The 19,129-nt window shown below is 47.2% G+C and overlaps 1 pseudogene; it reads right to left on the bottom strand.

The window, feature by feature from the left end:
- LOC146796874 (extracellular calcium-sensing receptor-like) overlaps positions 1-19,129 on the bottom strand; it is a 231,655-nt pseudogene that overhangs the window by 84,098 nt on the left and 128,428 nt on the right.

Here is a 19,129-nt window from a genome sequence, read left to right as displayed (position 1 = left end):
CCCAACCATCGTGGAAGACGACGACCCCCAACACCGCAGCCCGAACTCTGCACAGATGGATCTCCGACAGCGCCAACACCATAGCACCCCTTAAGAAGAACAACAACACACGTGCCAAGAAAAACAGATGGTTTACCACCAAACTCCTAGAGTCCAGATGCACATTCCACCGCCTCGAAAAGACCTGGAGGAATCTATGCGGATACAATGCAAACATTTACTATGCATGCCTTTACAACGCAGTTTTTACATCGCAGCATCCATTACAATGCATGATTTTACATCGCATGCCATCACAACGCATTTTTAGAAACTACATTTACAACGCATTTACAACGCATGCCATTACAACACATTCCATTACAACGCATTCCATTACAACGCATATTACTTTTAGGGCAACAGCAGGGTAAGTGTTGGATAGTGTAGGGGTAAAAATTACTATTCCCACTCTAGTGAGTGCAACAGTAGGGTAAGTGTTGGCTAGTGTAGGGGTAAAAACTACTATTCCCACTCCAGTGAGTGCAACAGTAAGGTGAGTGTTGGATAGTGTAGCGGTAAAAATTACTATTCCCACTCCAGTGAGTGCAATAGTAGGGTAAGTGTTGGATAGGGGAGGGGTAAAAATTACTATTCCCCATTACTTACCTTATTTTACATTATAATGACATGCATTGTAGTGACATGCATTGTAATGACATTCGTTCTAGTGACATGCGATGTAATGGCTGCGTTGTAAATGGCATGCGATGTAAAGGATGTTGCGATGTAATGAATGCATTGTAAAGGTATTGCGATGTAATGACTGTGTTGTAAAGGTTGTTTCCCACCACCAGTTCATCAGAAATACGAGAAAAACAGCGATCGAAGGCAGAATCTCCACACACTTGCACAACAGCAAGGAGCTCTTCAGCATCATCAAGGAGTTTGCCTAACCCATCAGCGAGTCTACAGACATCCCTCCCTCTCAAGACCTCTGCGACAAACTCAGCACCTTCTTCCACCACAAGGTCAAGAACATATATGAGAACTTTGACGAAGACAGCCAACACACTCAACCCTCACCATTCACCCCGACACCCTGAAGCCAATGATTGACAGCTGGACAGCCCTCACCACTGAAGACACGCTGGAGACGATGAAGTCAATCCACTCCGGGGCTCCCACGGACCCCTGCCCCCACCACATCTTCAACAGAGCCGCCAACACCATCTCATCCATGCTTCGCCACACCACCCACCACTCCCTCTCGAACGCCTCCTTCCCCGACTACTGGAAGCATGCCAAGATCAACCCACTCCTAAAGAAGCCCTCAGTAGACTCCACGACCTCAAAAACTACAGACTCATCTACCTGCTCCCGTTCCCAGCGAAATTCATCGAGAAAGCCATCAACAGCCAACTCGCCACCTCCCTCCTCACCGCTTCAGACGACATCCGCTCCCTCCTGGACAGAGGAGAAACAGTAGCCCTCATCCTCCTCGATCTCTCAGTGGCCTTCAACACAGTCTCTCACCACACCCTAACACACAGACTTCACAAAGCGGGGATCCGGGGCAAGGCCCTCAACTGGATCCACTCTTTCCTCTCTGGCAGAACGCAGGGGGTCAGACTCCCTCCTTTCCTCTCTGACCCTACACCAACCACCTGCGGAGTCCCCCAGGGATGCTCACTCAGCCTCGCATTGTTCAATGTCTACATGGCTCTGCTCACCCCGATTGCCAGAACATAGAGACTCAACATTGTCTCATACGCAGACGACACCCAACTCATCCTCTCCCTATCCAACAAACCCAACGCAGCCAAGCACAACTTCCAAGAAGGCATGGAAGCAGTCACCAAATGCATGAAAAGCACCTGCCTACATCTCAACACTGACAAAACAGAAGTACTCATCATGGGCCCACACCCGACGCCTGGAACAACACCTGGTAGCCCCCTGTCCTCGGAAACCCACACACCCTCATGGACCATGCACGCAATCTCGGAAGCATCCTGGGCTCCGAACTCAAAATGGACAGCCAGATCAACTCCGTTGCATCCTCCTGCTTCCACACCCACCGCTTCCTATGCAAGACTTTCAAATGGATCCCCCTTGAGCACAGAAAGACCGTCACTCACGCCCTCGTCACCAGCAGACTTGACTACGGCAATGCACTCTACGCCGGAATAAGCAAAAAACTCACCTGCAAGTTACAAAACATCCAGAACACCGCCGCAAGACTGGTCCTCAACCTGCCAAGACACTGCCACATCTCCCAGCATCTGTGCACACTCCATTGGCTCATCATTGTGGCTAGAATCACCTTCAAGAGTCTCACCCACGCGCACAAAACTAGGGGTGGGCGGAATTTGCGAGATTCACTTTCGCAAATTATCGCGAAAATGTTAAAAATCTCTGCAAATACGCGGAAATATCGCGAATATTCGGAAGTTTTTTTCCTGCCCGTTCACGGTATTTTCTGCATGGTCGCGGCTCGCCAACTTACCCATGTGGTTGAGCGCGGGCGCGGCCATCTTGTTTTCACTTGTCTCGCGGTGCATGATCGCGAGAAGAAAGACGTGATCGCGCGATGAATGACGTCACTGCGGGCGCGAACTGTCGCGAGACAGCGCAAATTGTCGTACTTTGGTATTCGGAACCGCGTAGGGGACAGGGCCCTACCCCTGTCTGTCTTGGTATTAGCGAACCGCAAATGGTAAATGCGGCACGTACGAGTGCTTCATGTGTCGTTCTAGCTATGAATGCACTGTGTACACGTATTCTGCTCAACTACGCGGGTTCCATTTTGGAAGCAGTGGCCATCTTGTCGTTGCCCTCACATAGGCTATGATGGAGTTAATACGGGCCTCACAGTACATGGGCTTTCCCTCTGACTTCTCTGTGACCTGGGCAGCTGGCTCTGCTGCCCCGGGTCAAACCGGTCTCACGAGCTCCCCTTCCTTCGTCCACCTGTGATTCGTATCAGGGCTTGACCCGTCATAAACCCCTTTCATTCTACACAATCCCCCGGCTAATCTCTTCTACACCTGCTTGTTCTTGCTTTATTACTTGTTTCCCAAAACAGGAGATGCTCATGTTTATTGGGGGGTCTATTTACTTCAAACATGGGATCTGAACCTTACTGTGTAAATCATTATGGGCTGGCCGAACTGGAATGTGGGATGGTCATCATGACTCTGCCTTTTCTTTGTAACATATCCTTGTATATTGCCGTTTCATAAAACTCAGGAATGTATGCTTGGGGCCAGAAAAGGCCTATTTAAGATGTAGCCTGTTCCTATGATTTTCAGCAGTCTCCTGAGAACATACACGCTGTTGTACTTCTAGGATATCTGTCATTGGTCTGCAGCCAATAAACGATTCTTTGACTTCACCCAGAAGACTCTGTGTTTCTGTAGGTCCGGAACAGGGTGAAACCCCGAAGTCATAGGGTGTGTGCCCCTGCACCGCTGGGTCTAAATACCCAGTACTTCAGTTTGGCGCCCAACTCGGGCCGATTTCAGCGGTACCAGTCCAAGCCAGAGGTTCGTGAGGAGCTTCGTGTGGAAATTCCGGAGGAAGGCCGCCACTTCATCGACCCCTGCATGTCGACGTGGTCCGAAAGTCTTTTCTGCGAGGTTCTCCGCGTCCCGACGGCTACGAAGGACTGCTGCCCTGATTAATCGACCTGTTTTGGACCCTTGACGAGTTTGAGAGAGCGAAACAATCGAGAGAGTCTTCTGGTGACGTCATCGATCAGCAATATTCAGTTAAGTATAAGTGGAGCGTCTCCCATTTGTTTTGGTATCCCTCGGGATCGTTTGGTTTGATTTGGTAATTGGTGATTTGGTGTTTGCAAACCCCAAAGCCAGAGGACTCGTGTATTCACGAGAATATCGTAATCGATAATCCTTTGACGTTTGGATCTAGACTAGTGAGCGAAGATGCCTGGTTCTGGACTATTTGGTAGATTATTCTGTTTGGGTTGTGGAAAAGATTTCCAGCTAGAGGAATCATGTCCGGTTCCTCCGGTTGGAACTCCAACTTATGAGCTCTATGTGAAACATGGCGTAGGCCCCATTGCATATAACGAAGTGTGGATCCACTACACCAGGAGAGACGGTGTTTTAAAATGGCCCCAAAATGGTAGTTTTGATACCGATATTTTAGATAATCTGGAAATTAAATTGTTTAAGAAGAAAGCCCGGCCGGCGATGTTTGACTCTTTCCGCTTATGGCGAAAGGAAGCCAAACAGAAGGAAATTAAGCTAGCGAAAAAGAATAAGAGAGAGAGAGGTATGTCAGTAATGCAAGCAGCTGTACAATTTAAAGACAATGAAGAGGAGCAAATGAATGAGCAATTGCACAGGCAGCGTAAGTTAGGGATTGACAAATGTTACCCAGCTCTGCCATATTCTAAGCAGGATGAGTCAGAAGAAAAGGAGAAAGATCCCCTGATGTCACATTTGTTGAGTTCGCCACCCCCGTCTGCTCAAACTGCCACGGCGCCTCCTCAGCTTGTAAATATGCCGCCTCCAGTGCATATACTGCAAGCCTTGCCGCAACCGCCAGTTGCTTTGCAGCCAGTTCCTATTCCTGTAGCGCAGTCTTCTCAAGCGCCGCCAGTTGTGCTTCCAACTAACCCCGCACTTCCTGCGACTTTGCTTAATCCAGTAACTGCCTCCCCTAACACTCTTCCTTCCACCACTCCAGTACCTGTCTCTACATCCTCTTTTCTTCCCTCTGTTTTTCCCCCTGTTCTCGCCTCAGCTTCCCCTTCAGCGCGACAGCGCTTAGCTAATGTGGTTACTACATTAATGTCGCCTCTCTTTGGGTCATCTGGTGCAACTCCTGGTGTACAGCGTAAGCAGTTGCGCAGCCAATTGCCTAACCCCGATGAGAAAAAGGTAATAGATCACATGGCGCGTAGATGGATCGTTTTTCCTTCACTGTATGATGTGGAATCGGTTGTTAACACTTTCCATCAATGGGATGCCCCGAAACAGAGATATGTATTTGAGAAAATGTGCGAAATTCTCTGTGAAGAATTGGAGGATAGTGGTAGAAATCCGAACCCGCAGGAATTGTGTAGAGTGAGGTTCGATTTTGGAACTGGTATAATTGTGGACAGCGAAGTAGATAAAGCAGTTGCGGTTGTATTGTCCTTAAGGAATGACGATTGCCAACAGTCATTGTTTGAACAAGAGGTCCTTGTGGGGAAAAAGGCAAAAGCGCGACAATACCCTATGAGAGAAGTTCCCCCGGTATGGAAGGAAGCAGTTGCAGCTGTCGGCAATAACCCCGCTGTGCCAGCGCATTTCCAACGTGTTTGGGTGCATGTTCCATGGAAGCGCTCTGAGGTGTTAGCACTTAAGCAGACATTGCCTGATCCCCGTAAAAACCCAGCAGGTTATTATAAAGAGTTGTCACAGACGGCAGGGTCATGCGTTATGAATCTGGCCGACATAGACATGTTGTTTGGTAATGTTGTTCCACAGCCTCTATGGGGGTCAATTCGTAATGTAGATCACAATGCAGAACTAGGGGACACATGGGCTAACATTGTTGCTGCTGATGCTAGACAAACGGGTGGTGCGAAACCAGAACCTTTAGTAGCTGAATTGCCTGGTAGAATCATCACGTATATGAAGACACTAATGCCTGCGATGCGCGTAAATTGGGACAAGTTATCTGCATGCAAGCAGAAGAAAGATGAGACAGTGTCAGACTTCTTTACTAGGTTTGAGGAAACGTTTATTGACCACAGTGGGCAAGATATGAGTACTGAGGGTGGCCAACGGTTGTTTGTGGATAAGTTTGTGCAGAATTTACTCCCTGACCTGTGTAAAAAGTTGAAAGATTCAGAGAGTTCTTGGGCCGTTTCCTCTTCAGCGCAAATACTGGCTACTGCACAGTATTATGAAAACAGAGATAAAGACGAGAAAGATAGAACGGAGAAGAAAACGAAGGAACTAAAGACAAAGGTCCTTTTACAGCAGGCCTATCCGCCACGTGGAGGTGGTAATAATTATGGACAACCCCAAGGTGTTTATCACCAACCCCAACAGTTTCAGACTAATCAGCAAATGAATGGGTATTATCAACCACGTGTCCCTGTAGGTCCCAACCAATGTTCATACTGCAAAGAGGAAGGTCATTTTAAATATAGTTGCCCTAAATTGATGCAACGGAATGGTAATACGTATGGCGCCAGAGGTAGAGGTGGTCAGCAAGCTCCTAGAGGCAGAGGGCGTGGAAGTGTTCCCCAAAACGCGCGTCCTCTTCCGCCCCAAAGCGCCATTAATAGTTTTGATCAGCAAGCTAACGCGACTGGTAATACGGCACAGTATTACAATAATGATTATTATGTGGAGGATGGCGATGCAGAGAATAATGGTTACTAGGACAGCCATAGACAGAGAGAGGGAGTTGTTTCAGTGCCAGTGGATCAGAGTGGACCGTATGTTGAGGTGACTACAGCAAATGTAACGGAGCCTTTTCTGCTAGACACTGGTGCTGCAAAGAGTTCAATCATGCATTCAAAACTCCCTGGCGCACCTTTGTCTGGCGATATAAATGTTTCAGTAGGTTTTTCTGGCGCCCCAGTTAGGAACCCAATTTCTAGTCCCATGTCACTTTCTGTTGGACCTTGCGAGCTGAAAGCGCCCCTGATCCTGACAACAGGTTGTGGTGAGAATTTGCTGGGATTAGATTTGTTGAAAAGATTGCACGCTACACTGTATTGTTCTCCTTCAGGAGTGCAACTTACATTAGGCAGGAAAGTGGTTTCCCCAATGTATTTGTCTAAAAACACGATGCCACCTGAATTGTCATCCCTTCCGGATGCCCTTTGGGCTACTGGTCCCAATGATGTGGGCCTCTTGGAAATACCACCATATGTGGTGACTTTAAAGGCTAATGTCAGACTGCCACGTATTCCCCAGTACAAGATCTCTAATGAAGGGCAGAAAGCATTGCTAGACATTGTCAGCGACTTGATTAATAAGGGTGTGATTGAAGAGACAAGAGGCAACGTTTGCAATAGCCCGATTTTACCTGTCTTAAAACGAACGGACCCTTCACAGCCACCTGTTTACAGATTTGTGATTGATCTTAGAGAGGTTAATAAGATTGTTGTGCCTCAGTTTCCGGTTGTCCCCGATATAACTGCCTTGTTAACGATGATTCCAGCCTCTGCTGCATGGTTTTCAGTGATCGATTTAAAGAATGCTTTCTTTAGTATCCCAATTGCAGAAGAGAGCAGAGACATTTTTGGTTTTAGTCTGGGAGGCCGAAGCTTCCGCTTCAAACGCGCTCCCCAGGGCTACTGCGAGAGTCCATCCATATACAGTCAAGCTTTGAAAGCGCAGCTTGATGCACTTGTTTTACCTAGTGGCGCTATCCTGATCCAGTACGTGGACGATTTACTGATCGCCGCGGATACTGAGAAGATCTGTAAAGAAGCCACATTGTTACTGTTGCGCCATTTATCCGCATTCCATCACAAAGTGTCTCTCTCTAAGCTGCAATATTGTCGACAAGAAGTGACCTACTTAGGTCATCTCTTATCGAAGGAGGGAAGGAAACTGACCCCAGAAAGAATTCAAGCCATTGCACAGTTGAGTGTGCCAAAGACACAGAGAGAAGTGCGTGCTTTCTTGGGCATTACCTCATACTGTAGGCATTGGATCCCAAGTTTTTCTTTGTTGGCAAAACCTTTATTAGCATTAACATGCAAAGACACACCGAATCCTATCCCATGGTCTGAAGAGTGCCAGAAAAGTTTTGTGGAATTGCGCAATGCGTTGTGTTCAGCTCCTGTGTTGGGTACTCCTGACTATAGCAAGCCTTTTACATTGTATGTTCACGAGAAAGATGGATGTGCGTTGTCAGTGTTGACACAGCCTTTTGGCGACAGACCGCGCCCATGCGCATATTTTTCATCCACCTTGGACCCTGTAGCGAGGGCATTGCCAAGCTGTCTGAGAGCGACAGCTGCTGCAGCGATGTCTATCCGACAATCTGCTGGTCTAGTAATGGACAACACATTGATTGTCATGGTTCCACACGCTGTAGACACATTATTAAATAGAACCAAGACGCAACACTTGACTAGTGCGCGATTATCAGGGTATGAACTCACACTGTTAGCGAATCACATACACATAAAAAGATGCAATACGCTGAATCCAGCTACACTATTGCCGATTCCAGCAGACTCAGATGAAATTGAGCAACATGACTGTCTGTTCAGAACAGAAGAAGAGACGAAAGGGAGAATAGATCTCAAAGATACTCCCCTGACTGAATGTGATGGCACTTTATGGGTAGATGGGTCATGTTTCAAGCTCCCTAATGGTGACACGACTGCTGCATATGCTATCACGACTTTACATACGGTCGTGGAAACTGCACGAGTGCCACATAATTCGGCCCAAGCAGCAGAATTAATCGCCCTCACGAGAGCATGTGTGTTGTCTGAAGGAATGAGAGTGAATATATACACAGATAGCCAGTACGCCTTTGGCGTGGCTCATAATTTTGGGCGACTGTGGAAAGAGCGTGGGTTCCTGACGTCGCATGGAGCTAAAATTCAGAATGGCAAGTTGGTGAATGATCTCCTTGAGTCACTGACCCTACCTTTGCAAGTTGCGATCATGAAATGCAGTGCGCACCGGAAAGTCACAGATGATGTTGGACGTGGGAATGCGTTTGCTGATGAGACCGCGAGAGAAACCGCACAGAATGTGAAGACTAGAATGTATGTTGCAGGCCCCGCAAGATGGGTTAATGATATGGGAATGTGCGAGAACACAATAGAGAGTGTGAAGTCGCTTCAGGCTGAAGCTACGGAAGAAGAGTTAAGCAAGTGGAGAGAGAGTATGGGTAAGTTGGATGAGAATGGTTGTTGGATTGACCTGACAGAACATAGGCGATGGTTGTTGCCTGATGCATATGTGCTTCCAGTGGTTACTATGGCGCATGGAATGGCACATATCAGTACGAAAGGTATCTGTAAGTTGTTGGCTCCAGTATGGCAGAATGTTGGGATTCCCAAGTGTGCAGAGAATGTGGTCAAGAATTGTATAGTATGCTTGAAGTACAACCCTGGTAGGGGAACCCCAACTCCGGCCGGTCACTTTGCACCCCCATCATGTCCATTTGAAGTTTTGCAGCTGGACTTTATTCACATGGAAAGATGCAACAACCTGAAATATGTATTGGTGGTTGTTTGTGCTTTCTCCAAATGGGTAGAGGCTTATCCTCTGAAAGATAACACTGCCCTATCCACAGCCAAAGCCCTTGTGAAGGAATTTTTCCCTAGGTTTGGAATGCCGAGAATGGTATGGTGTGATAATGGAAGTGAGTTCGTGGGTAAAGTGATGAAGAATGTATGTGAAGGTTTAGGCATAAGGCAGAAATTTCACGCTGCAAATCACCCCCAATCAGCTGGACTAGTAGAACGCTACAATGGAGCCTTAAAGCTCAAGTTGGCCAAAATTCAGGCGAGCACTGGTCTTAAATGGCCTGACGCTCTGCCTTTAGCACTCTTGTCCACCAGAATGACGATACACTCACGAGTGGGACTTAGTCCCTATGAGGTCGTCTTTGGCCGCCCGGCCAACGTATGGGGTGTGCCAAGACCGGCGAAGTTCAGTGAGATAGAGCATCCAGTACTGCTCGATTACCTGTATGATTTGACTGTTAAACTGCGTGTTTTGCACCAACAGGTACATGATACTCTTCCCCAAGCCTCTGAACCTCCTGGACACCCCATCAACCCTGGCTCGTGGGTCCTGGTCCGGAATTTCCAGCGCAAGGGCAACGACGAGCCTCGCTGGATCGGCCCTCATCTTGTTCTTCTTTCGACAAGATCAGCAGTGCGAGTGAAAGGGAAGAAGCACTGGATTCATGGTACTCACTGCAAGGTAGTTCCCTTGCCTCTGCCATATGACCAGTGGGTCAACGAGGGTATCGCCGACTCAGAGACAGACATTGTACCTCGCTTTGTACCATTCAGTGACGCCCGCTTAAAAGACACAGCCACAGTCCAAGAGAGTGACAATATTCTGCAGGAAGCTGTGCCGCCATCGAATCGACTGGACACCACTGAGTCTGAACTTCTTTTTCAAGACCAAACAGCACCTGGCCGTCTCCGCTATAATTTGAGACCTAGGCCCATAGACAAATAAAGATTTCCTCATTATTTCCCTTTTGACATTTTTTGCTCTCCCATCTGAAGGACTTTCTTGATTTTTGTTTTTCGAACCACCATCCGGGTTCTGCCGCAGGGTCGCGGTGCCAAGACTTTGGAGTACAGGCCGAAGACGCTAGGTCAACGGTTCTGGTTGGTCTAGGGCGTTTCCCTGGACTGACAGGCGTACTCCTTAGCAGAAGAAACTCATCCACCGCGAGCGGCCCGAGTAGAGGATGGAGTTTTGTAAGATGGAGAGACCGATTGAGGAAATGAACTCTAAAACAAGAATGTGTAGTATTGTAAAAAGTAAATGTTTTGTCTTTTTGTGCTTTTTTACACTGTGTAGTATCATGATGTTTATTGTAGGATGTGTGTTTTTCTCTGCTCAAAAACCCATTGCACCCACTCAACAGCCTATACTTCTTTCTACTGCCTCCTCTCACTCTTTTCACCCTTTACCTGAGCACGAACAGACCAGACGATCAGAGTTTGTAAATAACTCGTTTATCCAACTCTTGCACCAGCACCAACTGGTAATGAATACGACCAATTGCTGGGTCTGTGGGTTAATGCCACATACCATTAACAAGGGTATTCCCTACCTGGTGCTACCGTACAGTTACAATGGATCGTCATGGGCATTCCAAACCATGTTTCTCTACGCTCTAGATACATACTCCCCTCGCCCACCGCGTTCCATCAGACCCATCACCAATAATAAGGCTTTGATGAAAGGAGTTGCCGATATGAGTAGAGATATTGATGCATACTCATCTATTCCCAAAGAAGAGCTGAGACCCTATGTAGGATGGAACGCGACGGGGTATAGTATTAGTCTGGGTGAAAGACAGCGAAAAATCTCATCCCCGATCTGGGTCGTACCCCACATGGGTCGGTTCTGCTTACAGGGTAATGGTCAGAACCCTAGAGCTCAACTGGGAAGAAGTGACTGTACTGAAACGTACACTTTCCCGTCACAGTTTTCCCCTGCATTTTTGGCTGCTAAGGGCACATATTTCATCTGTCATGATCGAGCATATACATGGTTGCCCCCTGATTTCTCGGGCACATGTTATATTGCGAACTTGCTACCGCCGACATTTACTGCCGCCTCTGACTATCACAAGACCAGAGTTGTGAGAGGTGTGATTAGTAAGGAGGACACTGCCGGTCAGGAAGCAGGAGACTTCTTCCTGGGTTTCCTGCCGTTTTGGGGACCTATGGTCAATAGTAGGAACCTGAGACAGCTGACTCGTGTGGTTGAATCCACCGTCAATGTAACGGCTGGTGCCCTTAGTAATCTGACAGCTGAGCTCCAAGCGGATCGCCTTATGACTTTGCAGAACCGCATGGTTCTAGACGTTATTCTTGCAGACCGCGGTGGGGTATGCAAGGTCATCCAATCCAGTTGCTGCATTTTCATACCAGATAATGCTCCAACAGTGTATCAAGCCATCTCCAAACTCCATAAAATATCTGAAGCCATACACGTGGATAAGGGAGATTGGTCACTGATGGGATGGTTCTGGGAATTAATATCTGCCTGGGGTTGGAAAGCTCTGATGGTCATTGGAATAATCTTAGCCATTCTTTTCCTGTTCTGTCTATGCATACAGTGTGCTCCTGCGGTATGTGGCCTCTGTGCTACCTTATGTGTAAGGAAACCTGTATCGAGGGACGAGCTAAGTAATAGGATGATGCTACAGCAACATCTCCATGACTTCGTGAACATTGACCTAGACTCGGATTAAGATGAGTATAGTGATTGCCTATGTAAGGGCAAAAGGAGGGTCTGTCGTACTTTGGTATTCGGAACCGCGTAGGGGACAGGGCCCTACCCCTGTCTGTCTTGGTATTAGCGAACCGCAAATGGTAAATGCGGCACGTACGAGTGCTTCATGTGTCGTTCTAGCTATGAATGCACTGTGTACACGTATTCTGCTCAACTACGCGGGTTCCATTTTGGAAGCAGTGGCCATCTTGTCGTTGCCCTCACATAGGCTATGATGGAGTTAATACGGGCCTCACAGTACATGGGCTTTCCCTCTGACTTCTCTGTGACCTGGGCAGCTGGCTCTGCTGCCCCGGGTCAAACCGGTCTCACGAGCTCCCCTTCCTTCGTCCACCTGTGATTCGTATCAGGGCTTGACCCGTCATAAACCCCTTTCATTCTACACAATCCCCCGGCTAATCTCTTCTACACCTGCTTGTTCTTGCTTTATTACTTGTTTCCCAAAACAGGAGATGCTCATGTTTATTGGGGGGTCTATTTACTTCAAACATGGGATCTGAACCTTACTGTGTAAATCATTATGGGCTGGCCGAACTGGAATGTGGGATGGTCATCATGACTCTGCCTTTTCTTTGTAACATATCCTTGTATATTGCCGTTTCATAAAACTCAGGAATGTATGCTTGGGGCCAGAAAAGGCCTATTTAAGATGTAGCCTGTTCCTATGATTTTCAGCAGTCTCCTGAGAACATACACGCTGTTGTACTTCTAGGATATCTGTCATTGGTCTGCAGCCAATAAACGATTCTTTGACTTCACCCAGAAGACTCTGTGTTTCTGTAGGTCCGGAACAGGGTGAAACCCCGAAGTCATAGGGTGTGTGCCCCTGCACCGCTGGGTCTAAATACCCAGTACTTCAAAATGGCTACCAACAATCCAACATCTCGAGGAGAATGTGACTGGATCGGGAAAACTTGTCGGCGAATGCGGGGATTCAGGTAAGGCGATCGCGCGCATCGAGAATGTATTATTTTACAGCGCGAGCAAGCAAAAAATTTCCAGTAAAATGCGGATTGCGGAAATTTTGACATTTTATCACAATTCCCGCGAGCGGAACGGAATTTTAGCCCAGGCCTGCACAAAACCCTCCACAACACCGGACCAGCATTCCTGAACAGCTGACTCGAATTCCACTCACCCCAAATGGACTGGAACCTGCACCTCCCCCCCCCCAGCGCCTTGAGAACCTCACAGGTGGGTAGTCGGCCTCAACAAATCCATGATTGATTGATTGGAATGTTGGAGTGGATTAAAGAACAGCATTAATAAACCTGTCTGATCAAGTGAGTGCATTTATTTTTCAATTAATCTTCATTTTGTCTTGCCCCTGCATCTATCTCCAGCACATTTGTCAAATAGACACTGACGATATCTGTGGCTGCTACTCTACGCCCCACTCTGCCATGAATCCTTCTTCTATCCTGGTGTGGGTAAAATGCGCTGGATCCAAGTGAGTGTGTTATATTGGTCTTTGGTGGAGTATTTGACCACACATAACCTGCCCCTGAGGATCTATTTGCTATTAAATACATTTGGAAATTTGGGGTGTGTTGAGCCAAGTTATTCACCATAGACCGTGTGAAAGCTTGTCTCTCCCACATTTGCACCTATTGCATTTATGTATTATGGTGGTATAGCTGCGGTTGGGGATATTAGTGGAAATACTTCCTTTGGTAGGGGTTTCCGTCAACTTAGATTTCCTTAGTTTCACTACTTCAGCCGATAGGGCTACTAGTTGCACTCAGAAATCAACCACTTCAGACTGAAATCTTCTGACCAAAGTGGCTGTATCCTCATCACCAGATGCCCTCTAGTAAGACCCCATAACAGTTTGACCCACCCATTTAACCTCTACCCGAGTTTGCACTAGTGTCTCTTCCGGGCCACTGCATCATTCAGTAAGGACCTAATAGATGTTCAAAGATGGGACTGCTGGCTCCAATAGTACTGGTGGATGTTCCGAATTGTACGGTACTTCAGTAATTCCCATAGTGTCCTTCCGGGGTATGCTAAACTTGGAACCCTCTTGTGCGCGCTCGCCTGGTGTGAGCATCATGGCGGAAGGAGAAGCGACCACCCTCTTTAGACGAGGTGGAGGACAGTAGTAAATAATACGCTAACAGATGAGCCGGGTGACAAATTTGGCTCCTCCGGGCTCTTCTATCCCAAGAAAGCAGAGCAGTTGAAGCGCAACACCTTCGCGCACAGAGACAGCAGCTACCCTCCAGGAGTGACACGGCAGAGGCGCGGTGAGAAGCCTGCCAGGACGGAGGGGGAGCGCAACAACACGGGAAGGAGATAACACCGATCCCATGAGGATCCCACCCGCCATTGCAGACACTCACCTCAAGACGAAAGACAGTGAGAGGGGACATTGTTGACATTGCCAGGAGTCCCGATGGTGAGCCCGCAAGGCTGGGGGCTCCCGACACTGTCCTCCTTAGTCTTTTAGGGCAACGGATTCTAATCTATTTGTGAGCCTTTATTTAACGTGCCTGACCCCAAAATGGCGCCTGCAGAAGATCGTCGCCATGGGTCAAAAAAAGCAACACCCCAAGGAAGGCCCCCTTTCAGTTCCTACAGCGTAGTGGCCGCAACATAGATGGTAATAGCAGCAACAGCTGCGGCCTCTAGGGAAGACCGTGGTCAGCTTCATGATCAACCGAGAGAGATACCGGAGGCACCCCGCTGGATCCTAAAATGGCTGCTCCTCTGCACAACAAATTCCCCCCCTTGTTGAGCAAAAGATAAAGATGGGGACCGGCTGAATGTATCACCAAGGTCAGAACCCCTTGCCTCACCCCAAGATGGCTGCCACAGTGGTCCCTTCCATGTTGTGCTACTACTAAGGGACAAAAAACTTGACATTGACCAGTCCTCGAACCTTTCCCCCATCCGGCCTACCCATCAGGACATAGAAAATGTGAACTTACCCCCGACTATGGAGACCTAGCTTTCTGGCTGATGCCCGGTGGAGCTACCTGATAGCTATAGAGGCGATGGGCTGCAGACTTCCCCCTTTGGTCGTCACCTACCCAGCTAGACATTGGGCAGACTTTCCTTCGTCTCTCCATCATATTCTCCCTCCTACCCCATTATCCTACCCCATTACCCTTCCACGCACCATTTATTTTGTCCTCTGTGTTCTTTAAATGTTTTCTCGTTGAGACCTAGCTATTTGGCCGATGCCCGGTGGAGCTACCTGATAGCTATAGAGGAGATGGGTTTTGAAATTCCCCCTTTACCGTCACCTACACAGCCGGACTTTGGCAGACTTTCCTTCATCTCTCCATTGTATTTCCCTGTTACCCCTTTACCCTTACCCCCTTCCCCTCTATACTTCACTTATCTCATCTTCTTTGCTCTTGTAATAGTTTTCTAACAAATCAAGTAACTTGAAACTGATGTAATTTTGTGGAACCTCATGTAAAGCGCTCGGACACCTTCGGGTCAAGCCAGCGCTATGTAAAACTCATCAAATAAATAAATAATAAATAAACCCTCCAAGCCTGCAGATTTCTCAATATGACTTGGCAGTGTGCGTTTTGGCTTTTTAACAAAGGTGCAGTCTTACCAACCACTTGACCTTGGTTCTGGGATCTCACTTTGTAAACCCCTAGAAGAGTTTCAACCTTCTCAGTCAATGTGATGATAACTTCAAGTGTCGTGTCGGCTTGAAGTTTACCAGCTGGATCTGTGGGAATGAATTTTGAGCTTTTACTCATTTTTCCTGCCGAATTCTCAGTGGATTTTCTCTTACCAATTGTGCCAAAATCCAATGAAGCTGCACTTTTACAAATAGAAGTATGTTGCAAGTAAAAATAATGACACTTACTGTAGGGAAAAAAGATAGCCCTGAAACCATTGTTAGATGGGTACCATAGCCCGTCCTCCTCTAAGCTATGACGGGCACAGGACCGGCACACTCCTGGGCCACGCGCGTCCCACACAGAGGGAGTGAGTGTGGCGCTATACAGCGATGTGGAAAAGCAACTCTTCCCCCCTCCTTCCTTGACGTTGGTGCTTCTTGGCATGGGTGAGTATGGGGCTTGGAGTCCCCTTAGAGACCACAGTCAGTGGTGGCAAATCCCACACAATGGGAATGAGTGCAGCGCTATATAGCTCTGTGGAAAGGGACCCCTGACCCCCTCTACCTTGGCACATGCTGGCTTGGGTGAGTATGGAGCTTGGAGTCCCTTTAGAAGCCACAGTCAGTGGTGGCAAGTCAAGCTAAATAATATATACTTTAGCTTAATATTCTAAATGTCCTGTTGTCTTAAAACGGGTTCCTCCCTTCCCAGACAAGCTCATTCATGCTCCTATACAGTGAAAAAATTATAAATTGATCTCACCTGTGTGTGTTTTCCACCCCATAGGATGGCGCTCTCATTAATGATGAACTTTAAACCTTGAGGAGCTTGGCCATGGTAGGTCCCCACTTTTACAAAGCTGCTGCTGTCACTAGATGTCATGTGCCAATATAACACATCAAATAATGAGTGGGTGTCTCCATTTGAATCAAATAGCTTTTCACTGCCAGCAGAGCTCTTTCCATGAACATTCTTTATGTAGTACAACATCTGCAAACAGAAGATGACATTGAAATAGTTAAAGATGAACTTGGGAAGAACCTGACTTGATCTACATGGAGGGCCTCATTTACGAGGGAGAGGTGTGGCACAGCGGCCAGAGTGGGTGACTCTGGAGCAAGGGAATCACGGTTCAATCCCTGGTGGCAACTCAGCTCAGCATCATGTGACTCTAGGCAATAGCTCACTTAATCTCCCCGACGGCCCCCAGTGCCTTGAAACGTTAAGGGGTGATGTGTTCACGCTCTACAAGAATAGATTATTATTATTAAGAGTTTTTGACGCAGGGTAGCTCAGCAAGTCACTCTGTTGCACTGACCTGCGTCAAAAGAGAAGGGCAGGAATGCACCATATCTATGAGATATGACAAATTGCTGTCATCTTCCACTGCGCTGGCACACAATTAGCTGCCTTGCCCCCATTCAGGCTCCCTTGCACCATGGTGAAAGGGTGTTTGCGTTGTGAGAATTATTGTTTTTGTGCAGAAAGGGACACATTTCTACACAAAAAGCAATCAATGGAGGCTTTTCCTCCTATATGTGCTACATAACGCAGTACACATACAAAGAGGAAGGAAGGAGGAGAAATAAAGTTATTGCTCCTCATTACACCTCCCCTGGGGAGGTGTAGGCTTGTGACGCATTCCCAGGTTTACAGGTCCTTGTAAATCTGGGAGTGCATCAACTTCCATGGGTGTTGCATCGGAAAACCAAAAGCAACGCCCATGGAACACCTCTTTGATGCAGATTAAGAAAATGCAGAGACTTGCGCTGCTGTGCCTTACTCTATATATATGAGGCAATGAAAAGCCACACAAAGTGGCTTTTTTGCCTCATAGATATGGCTCTACACATTCTGAGCCACAAGTGTATCAGAAAAAGTGATGCACCGGCTATGGCATGGGCTTGTAAATAAGCCCCTGAGTCTTTCAGGACATGATTGATGCATTGAAGTTATTCACAATAATACTCCAGTTTTACTATTAGAACTAGTGAAAGTGTCAATATGTGAATGCACTCACCTGCCATGGTTGAAAACCTTTAGGATCTGCACATGACCTGTTGGTGAAGGGACCTTCCTGTGGTTTACAATGGAGCAGATCATGCAGAGCTTGGGCCAAGGCATAGGTGGCTTTGTATGCATAGTAGGGAAATAAGAAATAATTCACCTCAAACACAGAACTATCGAGCAGTTGTAGCTTTTCTTTCCCAGTGCACAGCCCTTTCAGATCTGTTATGTTCCCAATAATTGTTTCTTTCAATGTATCTGTCCATTTGCAATTGAAGACCTGCTCCCAGAATGACGTTAGGAATATATCCTCAGAGCCCATCCATGGGTTGATGCTGTAGAGGAATTCTTTGAACCCAGGTATTTCTCCTCTCTGCAGTGTCAGTCCCAGCGTGCCGTTCAATGTTTCCCAGAGGTCTGTCTGGGAAAACACTGGTGAAGGAATCCAACTTGTCACTCCAATCCATATTTTTGCAGCAATCCTTTCACGAGATATCTCATTCAGAAAAGGGGCCATATGCACTGTAAAGGCATAACAGACAATCACTTTGGCAGTGGAAGCTTGTATAATGTCAATGATATGAGCTAGGGAGGCCCTGCTGGCTTGTGTGGGGAGAGTCTCAAAGATTTCAATACATATCCCATTCCTGACAGCTGCTTCCTTAAGCATCTGGCTTCCTTGCAGGCCAAAGTCATTATTGGAGACAATAATTCCAATCCATGTCCAGTGAAAGTGGAGAAGTAAATGAACAATAGCTTCTACCTGAGAAGAGCTACTAGCCACCGTCCTGAGAAAGGATGGGAACTGGGCTTTGTCACTCAGGATGGGGAGTCCTGCACCGTAACTTATCTGTTGAGAAGAGAGCACATTTACAGTGATGGTTACCATTGCTTGACTCCTAATTGCTGACCGAAGATTTGGAATCAAACATTTCTGCTTTTAAAAATTGACCTATTCTTACTTGTAAATATCTGGCTGTACATGAGTGACATAAAGGAGCTGTGAACTTTGTGTATGATGCGCCTTGTTGGCTACTGACCAAAGCAGAGAGTAATTTTTGTGCAAATGGTTCCCAGTCAATGATTTTATAGATTAAGTCCCTGCACATGTTAGGTGTTTGTGATTTCCAATTATTGTACTTTATGGAAACTTCTGTGCTCTATTTGACCCGTCTCCAGTTCTGTGGCAGGTCTTTTGAGCCAATAAGGCTTAAGGTGGTATGGGCAAAGATGTTTTATTTTTTTTATGGACCTGACCTGGGGTATATGGACACTTTCATAGCATAGAAGGATGGAGTACTAGGTGATGGTGTTATAAAGGTGGCTGCGCAGAATGTGTAATCCAGCACTGCTGATCTTTGCTTGCGGTGATGGGTTGGTTATCTGGAAATGCCCTTTCAATGCTCACAGCAAGAAGGCCTCTAGGGCCGCTAACAGAGAGCCTGATTATGACTTTGGCGGTGTGGTGATGGGTCAGCACCATTGCCACACCACCAAAGCCACGGTTGGGCCACCTACCAGATTAGGAGTTTTCTCCTATCTGGCTGGTATTTTTTTAAC

This window comes from Triturus cristatus, chromosome 10, assembly GCF_964204655.1.
Source record: "Triturus cristatus chromosome 10, aTriCri1.1, whole genome shotgun sequence".
Lineage (NCBI taxonomy): Eukaryota > Metazoa > Chordata > Amphibia > Caudata > Salamandridae > Triturus > Triturus cristatus.
Note: the sequence above shows the minus strand (reverse complement) of the source record. Positions and strands in the feature narration are given on the sequence as shown.